The following is a 22,529-nucleotide window of genomic DNA, read 5'->3' on the forward strand; positions in this document are numbered from 1 at the left end:
TCGACAAATGGCATCACCATGCGCTGAAAATAAGGACAGAATGGACCATAGATTGTTCGTTCTATGGCAAAGAATCGTCCCGAATACGACCCGAGACACTAAAGGCCGATCCGTATCTAGTCATGACCTGGGGAAAAACAGATAAGCGATTTAGTAAAACGAGCCCTAAAAGAATGCATGAAGAAATGAAATGCATTACTGGAAGTGCGGCAATACCAAGCGGTGCGCATCTCGCATTCCCAATGTTGTCTCCAGCGGAGACAATTGAAGCGTAGCCATTTTGTCTCCTTGGCTACCTAGTCGTCGGAAATTTTACCTGGGCGCTTATGGGTTTACGCATTGTACCTTCATAAAACGGACTAATAATCAGGTACTGTTAGTTATCAGCCGTTTATCTTTTGATATTGCGTTTATACTAAACCATTTATTCCTATAACTTACAGATTATAACATCGGGAATTCTGGGAATAGAATAAGAAGTACGATAGAAACAGGATATAACTCAGATGTCAGAACAGCAGTTAGCTATCGAAGTAAGATTCACAACTCTGAACTAATATCACTGATCACTGGGTGATCCTTTTAAATTTTTCATCCATATGCATTTTCACATCCATGTACACTGTACAGGTGATTCCAAGATAATGTCGAGGGGGGTGGGGATCAGTCGGTCAGGTGTGCTGTGCTTATAATATAAGTTATAAGCTTATGGCTGTACAAAACGTTTGAAGGCAGTATCGAGTTTGTGAGGAGTTATAGCGAGGATGAGGAAATACAGTGTAAGCGGCGATATCCACTTACTTTTTATCTGTGAGATTTTAGCATTTATAAGGGAGACAATTTTTCATCTAACATTTTGCTTGATGCCAGCTTGACACTTTGAAAAATTTTCTATTTACAGATACATGAACAGATGATTGTATTATGCATTATGCATTGCAGCTGAAGGAATGCTTAAGAACACCTGATTATTACTATGGTATGTGTTCAGTTTCCCTTGGTAGCAATGATGCTCTAAAGAACGAATGGATTGGAGACATCAAGAGAGAAAATTGGAAGCCCTCAAAATATTAAAGGATCTGCTCCAAAGAATGGAAAGAGCTCTGAAACAATGGAATGAGCTAGAAAGATCCGCGGAATAGAGACTGACACTGAAAGAAACTGTGACATCGAGCAGACGAGCACTAGGCCAAGGTGGATGCCAGTTTAAGAAACTGCAACTGGTCGTTCGGCATGCTCCTATCTGTGTGTGTCTTGTTCAGATGAAAATATAATCTGACGATTTTTGATTTATTTTCACCAGCGGCCTGACTTTTCCGTGCTTAGTAGCAATTTGGTCGAAAAGCTGTCACAGACCCAATGAAATCGTCTCGAGACCCTCACTTAACTAGGGGGTGGAATTTCTACAGAAATCATTTATGTATAATTATTAGGGCGGTTTTTTTTGACATGTCAAAATTGTAGCGTTAGGTCAAAATTTGTCAAAATTTTTCATCAAGTCAAAATTTTTTCGACATCTGCATTTCGTTTGTATCGTAGATTCTGCACTGTCGGTGTACATATCATTTGATATTTTAAAGCTTGTAGCCTATTTTATAGGACTACCGTTGTAAACGGCTAATTGTCTGCTCATTGTGAACCGTAAACGGTCAAATAAAACAAATAGGTAGACATGGTGTTATGGTCAACATACCGCAATATCCTAACTGAAGAAAGACTTCTTGGACATTGCATCATTCTTACATTAGGAAGCGCACGATGAAAAATTGTGATGTAGACAACATTGTCAGAATAAAGCAACACGGTGTGTCACCAGCAGTGTACGCACAACTTGAGTGTTGTCAGCCAACAACTGCTGCTGTTAAACGTCCTTGGCAAGCTTCTTAGTAAGGACATGCACTTTCTACCCAAGAATGTAGGAAAGTATCTCTCGTTGTACTACAACATCTTTCAATTATTTCTACCATAATACATATTGTAACCACTGGAATTCTTCATAGGGCCAGATTTCGTTAAAATATTGTTTTTTTCATGTAAAAAGTTGCCTGTTTCTAAGCCAAAAACGTTTTTTTTCAGGCCAAACTGCGTCGTTAGGACAGTCAGTTCCAGCCGGAAATGAAGATTGAGTGGTACAATTTTAACATTATGTGGGAAAACACCTAATTTGCATATGTTAGGCCAATATTTGGTCAAGATTCAGTTCAAAATTTTGATTTTTTAGGTCAAAATTTCCCTTTTTTTTAGGTAAAAAAAACGCCCCAATAATTATACATACATACATCTAGCTAAAAATCGCCAAAAGAAAATACTATTGTAAAGAACTATTTCCATATATTTTAACAGTTCTACCATAAAAATCTTAAAACCTCGTATACCCTAACCTAAAGCCAGATTTCACCCAAAAGATTTCAATGTTGACAATCGGCAACTATATCAACTCCACCAGGAATTATTTCAGTAGCATCAATGTCAACATGTTTCTTTCTTGGCTAGTTCTGTTTTAAATGCAAGTGTTCAGCATTCCTGACACACAAGCAATTACATGAATTAGTTTTGTTGTTCTGTTTCTGATATTTTGGTTTTACAGGGTACCGTATTCAATGACAAGCCTATTTGGTCATCTCAATCTGCAAGAAACTAATTATCCTTCTTTATTTCGGTGGCACAAAAGACTGGCATATTTCCGGCAACGTTGAAAACTATTTATGAATTGCCCAGTTGAACCATACTCTTTCTATGTCCATATGTGGATCGCTGAAATAAAAATACCGTATATCACAATGATCTCGTTGATATATTTCTGGTGCATAGAACCGTATAGTCATAGTACAATTACAGTTTAATAACCGTGGCAAAATCATGGACAGGGCAGAAGCAGTTTAGGTTTAGATGACTTCTTTGAGACATCGAGAGCAAACTTGATGTGTTCCTGCACTCGCAAGCAAACATCACCGAAGGCGATTAGCATCAGTGCTACTCAAGACTGCTTCACGTTGAGTTTGATGTAGTCAGAAGCTAATCGTTGAAATATTCGCGTCGGAATGTCGTTGCAATGCAGTATCCCTTGAAGTTACACACGAGTCTTCGCCGTTTTAGATCCATCTATGGATACTGAAGTCGCAAATGCAATCCATGGCGTCATTCAAGGCTGACATACCTATTAGAAAGGGTATACTATAGTTCATTAATATGGTCTGTGTTAGTTTTGTGATAAAACATACTTATTCCAGACGAAAACCCCTCGAAAAGCGTAAAACACGGAGAATCCCAGTAGTTCACCATAAGCACCAGTGCGCAACAGTGATGAGCGGATGTTGGATTTTGAGAATCCGAATCCGTCCGACAGTTTTGGTGTCTGCGGAACTATCCATCCGACTCCGGATAATCTCATCCAACTATCCGAATTTATCCACAAATCTCTTACAAGAATCCGAAAAATCCTTATCGAATAATGATATCGCAGAATATCAATTGTAAAGCTGAGCTTAGTTACAGTTCTGCACTAGAAGATCACGAATTGTATCTATGGAATGAACGAAAATTGGAATTTTAATTATAGGAAAGTTAACGCAAAGAAACAAAGCTACTAATTTGAAGTAAGTGTGCGAATGAAAGTGGAATCTCGATCAAAAGCAAATGAAAAATGACAAAGATTATTAGGCCATGGCCATATGTAACAATCAGGCATTTAACCATATTACCAAATATATATCAAGAAGTAATAGTAGCAAGTTGTGACCATGGAATTTTACAATCGGGAGATGGTCAATATTGGATGCGGATAAGCCACATTTTACCGACAAGTGCTGGAAGGCGTGAAGGCCTGTTTAGAAGCAACTTGCTGATGCTTATAATGCCTTTGGTCAATCAGTTCAAAGCTTCGAGCATAACGCTTATAGTCGAGTCACACGAAATGTCAATAATAGCACCATCCTGAATGTCCCTCAATCTGTCCAAATTTCCTCTCCAGTAGCTGGTCAGTAGTTGTCTTGCCAACTTGTTTATTGGAAGAGAAGAAACTCATCTTCAACTGTGCTGCATCCTTGGCCTTTCGGATATGGTTTGTAAGGTTCATTGTACCACTTGAAAACGTGTGGTGTTTACTTGAACATAGTAATTGTAGCATTCAGCAGAGCCAGTGTCCCATAAATCCGGATGCAATCCCTCCACACTTCACTATTGCTGTGCTATCTCTCAAGACGTCGACTTTCTTCAATCCATTATAATGGAGAAACGAAACTCCGACAGTACGGAATCATAGCTCAAATTGACACTCAGACGAGGAGTTTGACAACATTCAAGGTCTTCAAATAATGCAATACACTAGTTGATAGAGCTCCACTCAAGAGACATGACGCATCACTAACGCACTGATCGACACTCCTTGGGATTGACTTTCAAACTGTTTGCATGGTCTCTCGTTGAAATCATATCGAAAAGCACCATAATCACGACAAAGTCTTTTTTCACAATTCTTCAACTGAAATCAAATTTACTTAAACAGACCATTGCCTGACAAAAAAAAACTAACAGCTTTTTCTTGTATGGCTCAGTGGTTCTGGATGATTGATTCCGTCAATCATATTGGAGAAAATATAGCAGCTGAAGGAAGGGAAGAGTAAGCAGGAGAGTTGAGTAGGTTTGCTTTCGTTGTAACGGTATATAGGAATTATGGATTTTATAGCCTTGTTATATGTTATTAGTTTGCCTTAATATGACATGCATGTATCTTGAATGATTTCAAACAGGCTGGTAGGCTACTGTACCGTCAAGGCATCATTATATTAATTATCATATATTTTATCTGTGTATATATCTTCTTACATAATGTTCTATATAATTTTCTGACTACAGAAAGTTACTTGTACATGTTTGTATGCATATTCTTATTTGAGTGACCGGGCTGCAAGTGTGTGAATAGCTGTTAACTCGACGTGCTAAGCTGACGAGAAGTCCAAGTCCACACGGGGAATACCTTCTCACGGAACGGAGTTATTACATTGTTAAACGTCATCAGGATATATTCCGTTATGATCATGAACTGCTGGAAGACTCATGGTAGCTAAAGATTGTGCCGTAGCACAAGCACCGCGGTATAGTGTTGATCGAAAGGGTATCATACAACTACTGTGGCAGCATGAAAATCATTCATGCTACAAGTACGCAAAGAGGGATTTGACTTACCGGTATATTAATCTACAGAAGACTGCCACAACAACAACTTTGAAGATTCTAGAAATTGCATGCCCTATTGTGACATTCATCAGCAATGGGCTCAAAAACTACATGTGAAGGCGGGAAGCAAACGCAGTTCTGTGACTGATGTTGAAACTATACCTTCAATTTTGCGAACTTCAGACACTGCTCTGCGAGCATACCGTACTGATGATGACCATGTCAGGCGAGCTCATGTCCAATCATACCATCGTTTATCAGTTCACATATTATAAATCGTTAGATTGGCAAGTATGGTATGCTTGATGTGTTTTAGCTAATAAATCTGATAACATCGCTGATCTTATAGTATTGTCTACTCTTGAATGGTTAGAATGGTAGTGGTAATAGTTTATCTATATTATTTTGGACTCTTGACAAACATTTTTAGACTGCTACCTGTCATATCGTAAGGTGTCAGCTGTCTGTTTTTGGTTATTGAATTGATGACTTTTTTTATAGGCCTGTAATCAAATCTCACATCTGGTTACAACTATCCGGAAATATCCTATCAAAAGTTACAACTATCCGACAATATCCGAAAAAATATTTGTGATAATATCCGAGTCCTATCCGACTGCCACAAAATCGTCTAATATCCGGTCCGAATGCTATCCGAGTCCGTCCGATGCTCATCACTGGTGCGCAAGTAGGTAGCCAGAGCTGTTTTTCAATTTTCTCCGCCGTCACGGTAAGTTGCGCACTCCAGTGTTTATATAGCTCAGTGGGCAATACACATACAACGGACCGGTGCTGAATTTATATTTGAGGATTTGGCAAGGATAAAGTTGGCGTTGATGGAAGAATACGTTGACAATATCTGGGCAACCCGAATATATCCAGTATAAAAAAGGATGACATCAATAGTACATTGACAGAAACGCGACAATACTATAAGACATGAGCAGTAAAGACGGTCAAAAGATTTAAACCGTTCGCTACGTTTCACATGCTACATAGATGGGGATCTGTTGTGTACACGGGAGTCCATGGAAGAGTCTGGAATAATCGACTAAGGTTGAAAGTAACTAATGGAATACCTAACAAGACCATATCCGGAACTCCTTTATGTCGCTTGGGACTACCGAGAAGAGGAATTAATGAAGGCAACGCATCTATTATGGATACATATTGGTCGGACTACGAAACCGATTGGCCGCCAAGATCCGGAGGTTACGATGGAGTTTTAGAAGAAGAGTTAATACTGTTGCAAACGGAAAACACCAAGAAAGCACGACAATCTAAGTGCGACCATCCTTTTGTTCCCCTAATTACAAAACTTGAGTACTGGAATGATACACGTTACTATGTGAATCTGCAAGAAAGATATCCTGTGCAACCTTTTTGTTTCAAGACAATGACAGGAAAATCGGACTCTACGAACAACCAGACAAGGTCAAAGAGGCAAGTACTAGCGGTGGGTTCCCGATTTATACGATTGGCAACTACAGGACAATGGGGTTCCACTAAAATGGAATCGGCCGCCAATGCACATGTGGCAAGCCTGGAAAGAGAAATCAGAGACAGGTTTCGTAATGATGCAAAGAATCTAGCAAAAACTGCGGTTGGGCTTCGGCGTTTACACAAAATTACGCCTGAACTAATGAAAGTGTTAACCAGGGTACAAGCAATGTTACTTGAAAAAGGTCGGCTAGCAGACAAAGATGACAGAACTCATTCGACCTTAGTGCAGATGGGAAATGGAGATGGTTCCATTACATTGAAGAACCTAGTTTCCGAAATACACATGTTGGAAAGAATGGCGCGAGTTCAACTAGCAGCGGATGATATGGTTAGCAGGGAACTGCTGCGAGTGAACATACATGTGCCCAGTGATGTCAAATTTGAATTGATTATCATAGAGGGTATAATACAACTGAAAACACTTGCAAGAAGAATGAAAATACCTGTGGAAAATGTCAATATTGAAGAATTCGAAAAGCCGCTAGAATCATTTGTCAACGACACCAATAGCAATCTGACGATTAGAAAAATCGAGAACAGTGCTATACACCGAGAATTGAAAAAGATCAAGAATGCAAGTATGACTATGAAACATGAAGAAAAAACATGGTATGGTCGAAGATAGGGAATTGAACGAGTGCCTGACGCGTCAGGTAAAATTGCTAAAGGTCTCGGAAAGACAATTGTCAAAACTGCTAAAGGTGTCGGAACTGGGTTGGAAACAGTTGTTAATGAAGGCGAGAAGATAGTAAATGGCGTTGGTAAAACAGTCGGATGAATATTCGGAAGCGTATTCGGATCCCTGTTAAAGCCATTATTGATTCCAGTAGCCATTGGTATAGCAGTGCTAATTGTGATATGTATCCTATTACAATGCCACCCGCAGTGCCATGAAAACAAACAGAGATTACATCCGTCATTGAGGTGGGGAAGTAATAAAAAAGAACGTATGTGGTCAATCAAGAATAGCAATTTGATTCACGAAGGCAAAAAGATACTACCCGAAGCCGTTAAAATGGCGACAATAGCCCTGCCGGCATATCAAGCCAAACCAACGAAGGGCGTAAAGTGGGCCGACGATGTTGAATGTGAGAAAGAAAATAGTGGGATGTAAAACAGATTGTAGCATACAATAGTTAAAATGGAATCCATAACGACGACTCATGTAAAACAAATTTGTGTGACATTGAAATGAATCTGAAACAACACTACATGATATTCATTGGTAATCAAGGAAGGATATTAGCGCCGATTTTGTCGTATTTCACATGCCATGGTACATGAGATCTATGGATATTCCAGGAAGGTGTCTGAACAGATATCGCCTGATGATGCAATAAGCACATGCTACCCATTCGGTAACAGAATCTGGTACTGACAAGAGGTATGGCCAGAGCAGTTGGAAAGAACGAGTCCCCATCAATCATGAAGTAGATTTTGACGAGTAATGCATCACCAAAGGGAGTCATAACGCCTGCGAGACCAGCAAATAGTCGGCCGTCGACAAGTGCAGAAGAAGATCAGGCTATCGAAACTGTGGACAAATCGCAATTATCGCAGAGAGCTCGAAAAAGTTACAATCGAATGCTTCGAGAAAAGTCTAATTCATCGATCAAAATGTCCAAAGAAACGAAGGCGGCGTTCGAAAGATATAAGCGTATGAAGATACGAAATGATCCTGAACATTGGCAGGATGTCAGAATGTGTGAAATTTTAATGCATATGACGGAGCCTAATTACCAACAACTTTTCAAAAAAACGCGAATGATGAGACACAATGAACAAAAGGCATTGAAGGAGGAAACGAAGCAAGAATTGCCCAAAGGAGTTATGCTTGCTAGCAAAGAAATACTGGGAGGAAATAACATCCCGAAAGGTGCTTTGCAATCTGACGAACGAATTCTAACGCCTGGAAATGCTATTTCCATTGGTAAAAAGACGAAAAGAGAGCTGCGAGCAGCATTGAAGAGAACACGAGTCTGTGTTTTAGCCGCAACGCACTGCGATTTGTGCCACGAGGAAGACGAAAACTGCATATTACATCAGACTATAGACTGCAATAGCACAAGGATTAAAGGCCGAAAGACAAAGATTTAAACTAATATGTTCAATTAGTTTCCCCGGCTTTTAGGGTGATTAGCGTGCGCCAAACGCTGCTATGAACCAGTGATGAGCACCGGAGCGGAGTCGGAGTGGATTCGGAGCGGAGTTTTGCCAATTTTGTGATACCCGGAGTGGAGTCGGAGTTTACAACAGAAATTTTTCCGGAGTTTTACGGAGTATTGTGAGTTTTGCCCCCGATATCTTTCGATAGCTTTGACCAGAAGACACTATTGATTACAAACCAAAACACAGACAGTTGACACCTTGTAAAGTTGTAATATGACTGGTAACATGCAAAAATGATTGACAAGTGCATAAAAATCAGCCATCTGCACTGCAATTGGGGACTGGAGAGTAACCTAGTGATCTAGCAAGGCATTTCCGCTGAGCAGTGTCTGTAGTTCACAAACTTGAAGACACCCAATATCGTTCGCAGCGCATCATTTTCTCCCTGCAATGAGATGCAGTCTTTGAATCCACTGCTGAATGTCACCATATTATGAGATAAGATCTCCAGAATCTTCCACGTTGCTGTCATTGCAGTCTTCTATAGTCACATCATATTTCTCCTTGCGTATTTGTTTCGTAACTAATTTTCATGCTGCCCCAGTAATTGTGCGAAACATTTACAATCAGCCACATACAGCGGGGCTTCCCTATGGTACAGCCTTTGGCTACCCTGATTCTTCCAGCAAGTTGATGATCATAACGGAATATATCCCATTATCCTGATGACATTCAATATAGTAATAGGTCCATTTTGTGAAAATGTATTCCCAACGTTGGTATCAGTTGTAAGATAACATCCGATACCACTTTTGTGATAACTTTTCGCAACTTTCATCGTACTTGCAATTTGCAGTGAGAGATATCGATAATAAGTGTTACATCAATATTACCTTTATATCTGTGAGAAATATACATACAACCAGCAAGTATCTGGATGGAAACAATAACAATAACTTATGCAATGTGTTACATGATTTAATGACATTGCGATGAATTTTCGCTAGTAAGATCCGTTCACAGAGGCATACCAGCATCTAAGCCCGTTTTAAAGATTTCAACAATACATAAATCACTAAGGTAAGCTGATCTTACCCTGTAAAAACAGAATATTCCGAATTTCTGAACAGCCACACTAAATAACTACAACCGTCTGCTTTGCTCTGCTCGCATCAACTCAACTACGCTTCCTTCAATATTGATTGACGTAGTCAGTCATCCAGAACTCTTCTGAATTTTCGTCATGTAATGTTTGGTTTGATTGAGAAGTGACTTTGATGTGATGTGAAAAATCAGCACCGCAATCAAGTTTCTGCTGCTGGTCTGTCTCAGACTCCAAATTCCAGATATCATGTATCAGCTTCAAAATTGGAAGTCACTAGTCATTTAGTCAACTTCAAGGAGCGTCGATCGGTGCGTCAGTGATGCATCATGTATGTTTAGTGCAGTGCAGTTCCATCAACTGTCTCATGGCGATGCAGAACTTAATTTACTGAAACCTGTGATGTAATCGTCGATTTCAGTGGTGTTAGTGGTAGTTAGTTCGAACTGACTGGTCTTCCTTCGTCGTTTTAATATAATGGCTGAAGCACCGTCGACGTCAAGTGGGTTACTCACTAAGACGCAGAAAAAGAGTGACGTGTGGAAGGATTTCACTCTGATGCTGCATGATAATAACGGCCAGTATACTGGGTTTGCGAGATGTCAAAATTGCAATGTTCAGCTAAAGCATCACAAGTTGACAAGTGGTACGTCGCATCTTCGAAGACATATCGAAGCTTGTAAGAAGAATTGATTGCAGTTGAAATGCAAGTAAGCGAGTAATCAAAGGAGAAGGTGGTCATGGGGAACACTGATCGCCGGGTGGAGAATACCGAAGAAGTGCCGGTTTGCCGTGGTGTTGTGCAGAAGACGTTTTGCCATCCAGATTTACGGTGAGACGTAAGTTCGATGAGGAGGCTTCATCTTTGAAGCAGAAGCTGTCAGAGGAACTAAGAGTTGCTATCAAGTGTTATGGGCTGGCTGGCATCACCACAGATATGTGGACCGATCTAAAGGGTCGCAGTTCTATTAGCTTGACTGTCCATTTTGTTGGAGAGAACTTGACTCTCAGAAGTAATGTTGCGACTGTTCGGCAATTCACGGATACTAAAAAAACTGGTATGAATATCAGACAGGCTATCGAAAACATCGATTGGGATTCTTCGACAATGGTCTGAATATATTTCGGGGACTGGACAAGATTCTTCGGGTTATCTCGGAGTCTGGGATTGAGATCCCCGGAGTCGGAGGGATTTTGCCTCAGAGACCAAAGTTGTCGGAGGGACTCGGAGTCTCGAAAAGCAGACTCCGCTCATCACTGCTATGAACCTCCGGTCGACATTCCCATCGACAGACCTGTTCGAGAAGTGTACATATGTAATAACTTGTGGGGATTGGGTGGTCTTTATAGATAGGTCTAACTAGGTAGGAACATCTCATTGCCAACGGAGAAGGTTTTGCCTGCTGGAAAGGGGCTCAATTGGAAACCTGTTGTGCATAATGCATGGGCAATAACTATTGATATTTCCAATTGATTAGTAACAACATTTGGTTGTTTGGATAAAATTCGAAGTGGGGAATAAGGTGCGAATGGCGAGAGTTGGACTCCGTGTCCTTAAACGGCGTATCCCGACATTATGACTGGTGATGTTGTCGTCAAGACGACAGAAACCAGACATGGATGAAGGGCTGAATGCTGTGATGGGACGACTTGAGAAAAGCTTGAACTTGACACATCTTAGGACAAGAAACTGGCTTATGGCCATGTTTGGATCAATCTGTCAGCCTTGTTCCTCCTAGGTCTAAGTCAGTAAATGAGGGGTCTGAGCAACAGGTCATCGCGGCGATTAGGGTTTATGCTGTTTTGTGGTGTATGTCAATTGATGCATTTGTTGGTAATTTATTGTGTAGCGATCTGAATTTTGAAATTGAGCTGCATACACGTTAATTGTGTTGTGTCGCTTTCCAGACGATATGCCTAAGCGAAGTAGGGGGAGATAAATTAGAGAAAATGAACAATTTTGATTCTTGTTGGAAAATATTGCCGTTCTAAATAAATTAATGGATAATTTGGATGGCAGTAAGAAAATCAAACATGATTCGGAAAGAAGAATAAAGAATTTTGTACCAATTACATAAGACGGGTATATTCGCTATCAAATGTTGAGACTTAAATGGAAAACGTTCTGGAATTGTTAAAAACAACCAGAATGTTTTGCGGGGGCAATGAGAACGTTTGGGCGGAAATGAAATTGATATTTATGTATGTTTGGTTAAGAAGGGAGAAAAAGTCAAAGCAATAAAAGATTGATCGAAAAATACTGATACAAAGTAATTCATGGCGAGAATTCGTGAATAAATAATAAATAAATAAACGCCGGCGAATAGTCTGGAGAGTCGAGGCAGCACAATAGCATGTGTGCAGACGTTGATGAGACATGAATTAACATTTGTGATGTGTAATGAGTTAATGATACATGAATTAACATTTGTGATGAGTAATGAAACGTGAATTAATATTTTGGGATATGAATTGATAATTGTGACGGTTGATTTGTCAGTATAGTAACTGTACAATGTGTGTATTTGACACGATAACATGATAATGTATTACGATACTAAACAGGAAATACTTGCCTTGATGTATCCGAAACATAAATGGGGTCATACATACCAGTGTAACATGTGCCTTTGTATAGAACGAATTCATGAATTTAATGTGGCAATGCAGAGCGATTTGCTTCTGACACAATCATAAGTAATGTGCCTACAATATGCAGTAATTAGTAAGCATACGACCCGGTTGGAATACACCTTATGCTGAAGTATGTTTATTGTTGGAGTAGTCATGTTATGATTGTGAAATAAAGTGTCTATGATATATGGTAATAAGCATGTAACCCGGTTGGAATATACCTTTTGCTAAACACCGTATATTATTGATGTAATTGTTGAAGTAATTGTACTGTAGTTGCGAAGTAAAGTGCCTATTAGGGTTGTCCAAAATTTGGAAAATCTTACAAATCCTCCGTTGTAATGTCTTATTCTATAGATTATTGATAAAAAACGACACTGAGCCAGAAAGAAGCTCACAGGAAGGCCGTTAAGATTTCGTGCAAAGCGTTTGAAAGTAGCTGCCGTAGAATGGGCGTGCCACCGACCATAGAACGGCGAGAAGACTAGCAATCACGAAACCACGGCTCTGGATTGGCTAATCGGCTATGCTTCAATGACCACGACAGCAGCAGCTTGCTGTGTAGGTGATCAAGGAGTCTGCTACCGGCGGCGATTCTGAAAGCCCATTGTATGTAGGTTGACAGATAATGATTTAGGATTGATTCAGGGTATGTTGAGGTACGAAATACATGATGAACAAACAACAGCTGCTTCACGAAAACGTCTAAAGCATGACCGCTTTATTATGAAGGGAACCGCCGTAGCCTGCATGCCTTGTTTTCAACGAGAGAAAGCATAGGCGCTTATGCAAGTAGCGACGGATTCCTAGTTTCAGAAAGATCTCCTTATTGAATACAAAGATAAAGCTTAACAATGACACTACAACTTGTGTGATCTTATTGGGCTCAGGTTGTAGTACATGGTTGAAGTTTTGAAAGCTCTAAGGATCGGCTGAATCAGCGGGTTATGCTTGGCACTTGTCAGATGCTTGCATCAAAATGTATTCACTTGCAAGTGTTGTCAAAGTCCTTGATGATGACGCAGAAAAGAGGTGTAAAAGTAAGCACATACTATGCTGGACATGATATGGCAAAGTCCTTAATGTCGCGCAGAAAAGGGGTGTAAAAGTAGGCACAGACAATGCTGCATAGTGCATAGCACCCAGCATAGTTTGTACATCATATCAAGCATAGTCTGTGCTTGCATTTAGACATCGTTTCTGCGGCATCATTAGGGACTTTGAAAACACTTACAAGTGAATTCAATTTGCTGTAAACATCTGACAAGTGCCAAGCCTAAGCGACGTTTGATTCAGCCGATCCCTAGAGCATTGAAAACTTCAATTATGTACTGCAACCTGAGCCCAATAAGATCACACAAATTGTAGTGTCATTGTTAAGGTTTATCTTTGTATTCAATAATGATATAGCCTTTCTGAAAGTAGGAGTCCGTCGCTATTTGCATAAGCGCCCATGCTTTCCCTCGTTGAAAACAAGGCATATAGGCTACAGCGGTTTCCTTCACAATAAAGCGGTCACGCTTTAGACGTTTTTGTGAAGCAGCTGTTGTTGTTCATCATGTATTTCGTACCTCAGCATACCCTGAATCAATCCTAAATCAATATCTGTCAACCTACATACAATGCGCTTTCAGAATCGCCGCCGGTAGCAGACTCCTTGATCACCTACACAGCAAGCTGCTGCTGTCGTGGTCATTGAAGCATAGCCGATTAGCCAATCAAGAGCCGTGGTTTCGTGATTGCTAGTCTTCTCGCCGTTCTATGGTCGGTGGCACGCCCATTCTTCGGCAGCTACTTTCAAACGCTTTGCACGAAATCATAACAGTCTTCCTGTGAGCTTCTTTCAGGCTCAGTGTCGTTTTTTATCACTAATCTATAGAATAAGACATTACAACGGAGGATTCGTAAGATTTTCCAAATTATGGACAACCCTAGTGCCTATGATATGCGGTAATGAGCATGGAACCCGGTTGGAACATACCTTTTGCTTAATGCCGTATATTATTGATGTAATTGTGAAGTAAAGAGTCTATGATATGCAGTAATAAGCATGCGACCCGGTTGGAACATACCTTTTGCTGAATTCTGTATATTATTGATGTAATTGTGAAGTAAAGAGTCTATGATATGCAATAATAAGCATGCGACCCGGTTGGAACACACCTTATGCTGAAGCCTGTGTATTGTTGATGTAATTGTGTATTAATTGTTGAGTAATTGTGCTGTAATTGAGACGTAAACGCTGATTGGAGTATTTGGTTGTATTAAGGTGGATTGGCTTGATTGGATACTGATTAGCTACTAATTAGTAATAAATTCTGGTTGAAAGCTGTATGAGTTACGTCTGAAAAGTAACCATACGACGGAATTAAAGCTGTGTGTGAGCTACGCCTGAAAGGTAGCTACACACGACGGAAGAATTGGACACTACTTGTCATCACTACTTGTCGTATACTGGCATCCCTGCCTGACAATTTACAAGTGATACTGCATACTACAAAGGAACTGGACACTATATTATCACAAATTGTTGCACACTGGCATCTTTGCCTGACAATTTACAAGTGATACGAAAGATATAGGTGACCCGTATGGAGGGCATTGTGTCTTCACAATCTATACGCTGTCATAGCTATATAAACAGGTGTAAACCCTGTGTAATTGGAGTTCCCACCGAGATAGAGAGAGATATAGAGAGAACATGGACATTGGGCCAGAGTCCAAGTTAAAAAAATTGTGGAGGCGGACCAGATCTGCAGATTCAAAAACCACTCGATCTCTGAGTAGCTCTCGTAGGACATCTCGCGAACATTCTGCTGACAAAGGTCATGTGTCGGAAGGAGAGGTCACGGTTTCTGGTGATGAAACTACCAGTGTTTATACTGTACGGCAGGGAAGGTCTGCGTCACGATCGGGCATGTTCAGCAGAAGTCGTACCCCTTCGAAAACTCGAGCAAAGAGCGTGGAGCGCATTGAAAAATTGAAAGATACAAGACAACAGATAAAAATAACTCAACAACGTTATAACGAGGTTGTTAAAAAACATTCGGACTTGATTAAAAAGGCGAAAACGGACGCTGATCTTCAAACAAATGGCGGGGAAGATATTGCCTCACGTCGAAAAAGAAATAAACAGGGCTTACAAGTCCATCTCTGAAATACGGAAGGAGTTGGATGAGCTGAAGAAAATACATAAACGCCGGTTGAAAGGTATTGACCCCAAAGAACTAGCTAGATCATTGGAAACCGCTACAGTTATGGGTGAACAAATAGCTCATGCTAGCATTCTTCGAAATACCTATGGGACACACCCAAGCTTCAGTATGACTCCCAAAACGCCACCGTCGTACCAAGAATCGATGGAAGGAGATAACAGAAGTCAGGCGCCGTCTGCACCTGATGATAATGAGCTAGGATATCCCATTGTCCGCGAAGCCAACACTACAAAACAACAGTCGGTAGGAACATCAGTGGATACGGTGAACAGGGGGCATGTAAATATGCTAATTTCGGGAGAACCTGAACCGGGCGAGCCGGAATGGAAAGAATATGAAGAAAATCAGTCCGAGTGGAGGGATAGAAACCCTGAACGTATACTATACCCTACCAGAACTAGGCGTATATTGGGAAGACAGCTTAATATTGGTAAAAGAGGCGCGCCGGGATATACACCAGGCATTGACCACGAGATAGTGGCCGAATGGGAAGATCCCTATGACGAAGACCCCATATTATATTCCACGAGAGACAAAAAAGAAGAATTAATATACAAATTGCAGACAGCAATAACAGGGATAGATGAGTTTCAAAAGGACTAGGAAAAGGAACGTAATGAACTGTGGATTGCCCATAAGGAAGAAAGGAGGCAAACCCAGAATTATCAGGAAGCCGATGACAGGGCGGAATATCTTGAGGGTCGAATTAAAGATTTACTCAACGAATTATCACAAATGCGAGTAAAGTTGCAACAATCAAAGAATTATGAGAACCAGGCAATATATCTTGCGTCACGATGGGAAGATGAATATCGCGGTGTTTGTTCGGATTTGAAACGAAATAAGAAAGGAAAAATGACTTACAAGCTAACCTAAAGCTGTCCGAATCGCGTGTGGCTGAGCAAGCAGCGGAGTTACTTGACAGATTGGAAGATACTGGACGTTCGCATGTACGTCTACCCTCATCGTTAGGTCCGGACAACAGCGATGTTCGCTCGACGCCTAATCGCGTCCACAATACAGCAGGTAGAAAAGAAATTCCATGCGAAGACGAGTCACGACATAATCACGAATACAATATAGAAGGCAGAGATGAGGTTACACGCCGTGGTGCGTCACAACAACGCAACCCGAACTGTCCAGAAGGCAGGAATGAGTTTATGCGCGGCGGTGCGTCGCTACTACGCAACCCAGCCTATAATACAGCAGGCAGAGACGAGTTTCAACACGACGGTTGGTCACAACAACGCAATCCTGGCTTTACTATACTTGGTGAAGAAGAATCTTACGAGCTTACCAGAGATCAGCTGAAATACCTAACACCAGGCAGACGTCAACACATGTTGCCGGATACGGATAAATTCAAAGAACTCGTACAACGCCTAGACGATCCTGAAGACAAACCCATAGTTACGTGGATATTAAAACAAATCAAGAACACCAACACGGGCAGTGGCCATGAACCAAGATATAAATTATTCTACCAAGCTCTGCGTAGTAAACTCGAAAAGGCGGGCAGAATAGAACAGACGCTTAATTTATCTCGCGTCTACAATGCCAATGAACGGGACACTTGGAGAGATATGATGGATTCCCTTATACAATGGTATCCTAACAGTCGCACGGACAAAGAGGAAGTCATTGAGAATTTCGCTGAACGCTTCAGTTGGAAACAAATGCCAGGACCCCAACTTTACGAAGTTTTGAGAAAATTGTCAATGAATACGCATGAAGTGATAATGGATTCTCCATTGGGCATGAAGTTATACAGAAAAATTAAAGCTGTACTACCCTTTATGTACAAAGGCACGCTACGCACTCAACCTTTAAATTCACGGATGGATTGGAAAGAGTTTGGGTCCATGATGCAAGCATGGTGGCAAGATGAACAAAAAGATCGGGCTGCAAAACGGGCACGCGGATATATGACGGAAAGGCAAGATTTCACCGTGAGACGTTCTGCATACGAAAATGATGATAACAGGGGACGAGCCTATAATATTGGAACTCCAGTCGCAGCGCGAACTAGGGGAGCACAAAGCAACAGACGTCCTTTGAACAGGCCGAACGCGTCAAGTGTACCAGCGGCAAAATTGCGCACTCTGAACCGAAACAACAGGCCGGAGTCGGCACCTCCAGTAATGACACGTCAAGAAACACTGCAGCCCACCAGAAATAGGACAACTTCAACATTAGTAGGCAACCATAGTGCACCACGAACTGAACATAATCCGCAACCAATTTCAAGCTGGCCACAAGCTTTGAATGCTGAAGAAGCCAGGCGCATCTACGATGACGGGGGAGAAAAAGACCAATATCTGGTATTACCCAACATATTTGAACCATTGGGGTTATATACTGAGGATTTGTCCTCTTTTTTGACTTTTTTGAAAGTGTCCTCGGAGGACGACCTTTTGTCTCCTTTTTTGAGATTTTGTCCTCTTTTTGAAAATTTAGGCAGATTTAGAGCAAATTGCGAGTGATATGCCGCATATTAGCACAGAAGTGAAGCTCCGGCGGGTATTTCGGAGTGAAAAACGGTGATTTTAGCTCTGAGCGAAAAGATGACATTTTTTTAAGTCATCCACCTGCCAATGTAGAGTAAAAAACGTTATTTTGAGCTCTGAGCAGAAGTGATGACCTTTTTTTAGTCAGCCGATCACAAAGTGGGAAAAATTAACCGGTTTTTCAGAATTTTACTCCGGTTTTGCAAGTTGCAAATTTCTGAAAAAGTGTCCTCTTTTTTTATTTCCAAAATAGGGTAAGCCTATTGTTGCCCCTTTGTGAAAATGAAAGGACGCCTAATGTATCAGATTTAGTCTAACTATATTCGCGATTACGAGACAAAGTGTCGTTCAACATATGCGGCCCTGCGTTTGCGCTCGCAGTAAGACCGTCGACGTCGATACATTATCCCCATATACAAGGAATAAATCGTATTTAATGAATGTATTGAAACGACAGCAATGTTTCTTCAAATCCATTTCTCGCCGATAATGACGACGACAATGCGCCCGTGGATTTGAGAACAGCGTTGTCATACAGGCGCCTCCATGTCTACTTCTGTCTGATCAATCAACACACGGTGCAATCCTTGATTAGGATTTCGAGGCGTTCGACAAGCCCGGTACCCAAAATTTACCAAGATACCAATTCATTAGGGTTGATTACAGCGCAAATGCAGATAATGCAAGTCTTCTCGCTTCGACGAACTTACGCGTAAGCTCCACTCTCGTACGCTGCGCACACACTTATATAATAACGTACGGTCTGGAGCGTAACACCACTTTGTCAGCCCTTCCCCCCGAAACGTTGATATTGGGCCCCACTAAACGATCAATGAGCGAAGCGCGCAAAAATTTCTATAATTCATGATTGAATCGGTCAATATGACCGGAAATTGCATATATATTGTTATCATTTTTTATCTTATCTCTCTGTTAACGTAATCATTTACCGGTAATAGAGCTGAGTGAGGTGTCTTGGAAAATGTAGGGCCCCTAAATAATAATTAATCATCTTCGGGCGGACAGTTGGTTTAATGACTTCGTTACATGGTGCTATTTCGTGGCCTCCTATCTACTGTGTCAAAAGATATTGAAATCGCCCAAACTTACAAAACTAAATGACGCACACGATTTCAAATTGATATTTCTTTACTAGCTAATAAGGTTTCCCTTTTGTATGGCATTTGTCTTGTGGGGTTCATAGTGCCAGGACAGGAACATTCGGCGACAGCCATTTAGGCGCAAATGGGCATTTAAACATATATGTCTAATAGTATATATTATATATATATCGAAGTTTTCGGCCAGCACAAAGGCAGTCCTTTTCGGCCAAGGTCTTCTCGCTGCTGATCGTTCCGGCGCACTTCTCGTAGTCGCATGTTACAGCATGGCCTACAATTTCATATGTCTTGGTGCGTCGTGGCGCGGTAATGGCCGACGCCAAAGCGTCCATTTCTATATAATTCATGCGTATTTTTGTTGGGGGAACGGTACTCAATATTGAAGGTAATTGTCATTAAATCGCGCCCAGCCTAATTCTTTTTTGAAAAAGTTGCATAAATTCAAGAGGAAATACTTCATAATTTATTTAAATTCGCGAAATAACTTTGACCCCCTTCGAGCTCGGCTCCCACCAATTGGGGGTTTGGGTGTGGACCGGGTTACGGTCTTGCACACAGTCACTAAAATTTAACGTTCAAGCAAGAAGTGGGGAATCTCGGCAGACTGGGGCCGCGGGCCACATTATCATGTATGACGGGAAAACTGTCCGCGGACCGAACAAAATCTCGTCGCGGGCCGGATCCGGCCCGCGGGTGGTATGTTGCCCGCCCCTGCTATACACGGAATATCGTCCCTGGAGCATTAAGCTATAATCACGGCATCATCCTGTAACATTTCAAACGCGGCGACGAGCAAAAACTTCAACTCAAACTTAAGGGGTCTAACCCTAACCCTAACCCTAACCCTAACCAAGAGTCCGATATGAGAAGCGAAATCGAGACAAACGTCGATTATCACGTTGAGAGTAATCGTTGTATCAAAAATTTCGCCCATTATTACGTCAAGAGTAGTCGCGAATTTCTGTTTTGTGAGCATCGGCCTGTTAGCTCTTACAAGTGTAATGTAACAGATAAGGCCGTAAATATCTTAGGCCCCGGGTGCGTGTTCAAAAAAAGGTTGAGTACCACTGAACTAAATGGATAGTTTGTTCAAGCTTGTCTGTATTAGTTTTACTGGTAGTCTTACATATTACAACACGTATGGTATGCACACATGTAGTAGACTTTTGTGTTATGACTCCGAAGGCTTGTAGATTAGCGTAGGGCATACCTGGGCATTTTACGGAACGCGGGTCAAATACAGAGAAATATAAATCCTGTCCCAAAAGACCCTATACTTCATGTTGATTTACGGAATAATTTGAATTCCACTTCGAGCCTTTTCCATGTTGAAAACTTTTGTTTCACTTTTTGCAAGAAACATGATTACAATATTGCACATCAAATCATTCAGCGTGCCATTAAAAATCATGTTGCATGCCACTTTTGGCACGCGTGCCAGGGGTAGCCGATCCTAGGCGTATTCCACATTCCTAATAAAGTCGATATAACAGGTGTTAATTTATGTCAGGATTATGACATAAACACGCATTCACTCGGCTGAAGCTGCGAGAAGACGAATTCGGAAAACCTGTCAGCGAAATTATCCAAACAACAAGACGATTTTATCAAGCTACACACCGCTCTGGATATTGACCAAGCAGTAACATCCAATACAGTTTGATGTCTTTTAGAAGGACGTGTCAATCGATTGGTGCGATTAAAAGGAGTTAACAATGTTTCTTGATTACCATTGTTTTGAATATTTACGTGGAATAAATATTATATTTGTACTTTGACTCCAAAATCTCAATTGCCTAATATATAGTGATACATCCACTCATAGGCCTGTGTTAACCACGTAATTCATTGCTATCAATTTATAAATTATTAGAAATACAAACATTGCCGAATATATATATATATATATATATCCTATAGTACAAACTTTTTACTTAGCTAGCCAATGTATTTCCTGCCTGTCATTATCAGAAAATAGTTGCCTATGTGTGACGTGGGCGTTCCCAAGTCATGAAAGGTTTAAAACCTTATAGAACTGGATTTCATTCTCCTAGTCAACACATTAATTTCACTTTCTCGGAAATATCAGACATTGAATCGAAATGTCAAAAAAGACGGGGTTTTGAGTTTGAAATGGGAGAGATTCCTGCCCCAAAAAGTCACCTGCTGTTCGCAGTGAGGGCTCTAAGCGAGCAATGGCTGCACAAACATCGTTCAACAGAATACCGGCATGTCAATTCGCCTAAAGCAACGACATGTGTTTTCTAGTTGTTCGGCAGCTAATTTTTTTTTTTCAAAAGTGCAACTAGAACTAGAACTACTAAATTTTTAAAATCTGCAACTACGGCTAGAACTAGAACTACTCTATTTTCCAAATCCGCAACTAGAACTAGACTATAACTACTCCAAAAATCGATAGTTAGTTGTCCATCAACTAACTATATGTTTAGTTTGTACAAGTCCGATATGACTTGGTTCGAGTCATGCGTAATGACTCGAGTCTAAGTCGAGTCAATACACAGCTTGGCTCGAGTATAGTCGAGTCATTTCCGTATTTCAAGAAAATGGATCATGTCAAGTCTACTCATCAGAAAATCGCGATTCGAGTAATGACTTGAGTCATTACAACTTTGTCCCAGATATACAAGACCTATTTTGACTATGTGTGGGAGCTGCATTATGGGACATTTGACGACAATGACCATTGATTTTATAAAACAGGATGCACAGATAAAACACTCACGTTGGTCAGGTGGAATTGCCTGAATTCCAGAATTCATATTGTAGTTGATGGTCTTGTGAATTTGATCTCCTGCCACAACGTTGACCGAGCTGTTTATGATCCGTTGATTGATGTTTTCGCCTTCCGCCAAACTTGCAGATCCTGAGACACGCGAGAATATTACGTCCGGTATTCCGATGCATATTCATTAGTAACCACCAAGTTACGATCATGGAAACTTTCCAGAATTTCATATTAATATTAGATTATGCAGCTCCCGAATATTATTATATATTTGAAAAATTTAAATAGATGGTTCGTGGTACAGAACCTGAATATAGCTTTTAATTCATATATTGTAGTATAACATTTATTGAACTCAAAGACTTTGAGGGTGCCTTTTCAAAAGTAAACGGCACACCAAAAGGATTTAAACAGATT

General features: G+C 40.8%; 3 long non-coding RNA genes across 5 annotated transcripts in view; 1 reads left to right on the forward strand and 2 right to left on the reverse strand.

Annotated features, from left to right (window-relative positions):
- Positions 1-22,529, reverse strand: part of LOC145448396 (uncharacterized) — a 445,163-nt gene that overhangs the window by 292,746 nt on the left and 129,888 nt on the right. The window lies entirely within an intron of this gene.
- On the reverse strand, positions 2,776-3,298 carry LOC145439657 (uncharacterized). The gene is made up of 2 exons (XR_013915309.1): positions 3,222-3,298; positions 2,776-3,157 (listed from the first exon to the last, which is right to left on the reverse strand). It is a non-coding gene; the product is annotated as an uncharacterized LOC145439657 (long non-coding RNA).
- LOC145448941 (uncharacterized) overlaps positions 14,764-22,529 on the forward strand; it is a 507,956-nt gene continuing 500,190 nt past the window's right edge. Inside the window, exon 1 of the long non-coding RNA XR_013918086.1 lies at positions 14,764-14,792. This is a non-coding gene — a long non-coding RNA (uncharacterized LOC145448941). The remainder of the gene's footprint in view (positions 14,793-22,529) is intronic.

Source organism: Botryllus schlosseri, chromosome 1 (genome assembly GCF_051294905.1).
Source record: "Botryllus schlosseri isolate E-star chromosome 1, Bs_hap1, whole genome shotgun sequence".
NCBI lineage: Eukaryota > Metazoa > Chordata > Ascidiacea > Stolidobranchia > Styelidae > Botryllus > Botryllus schlosseri.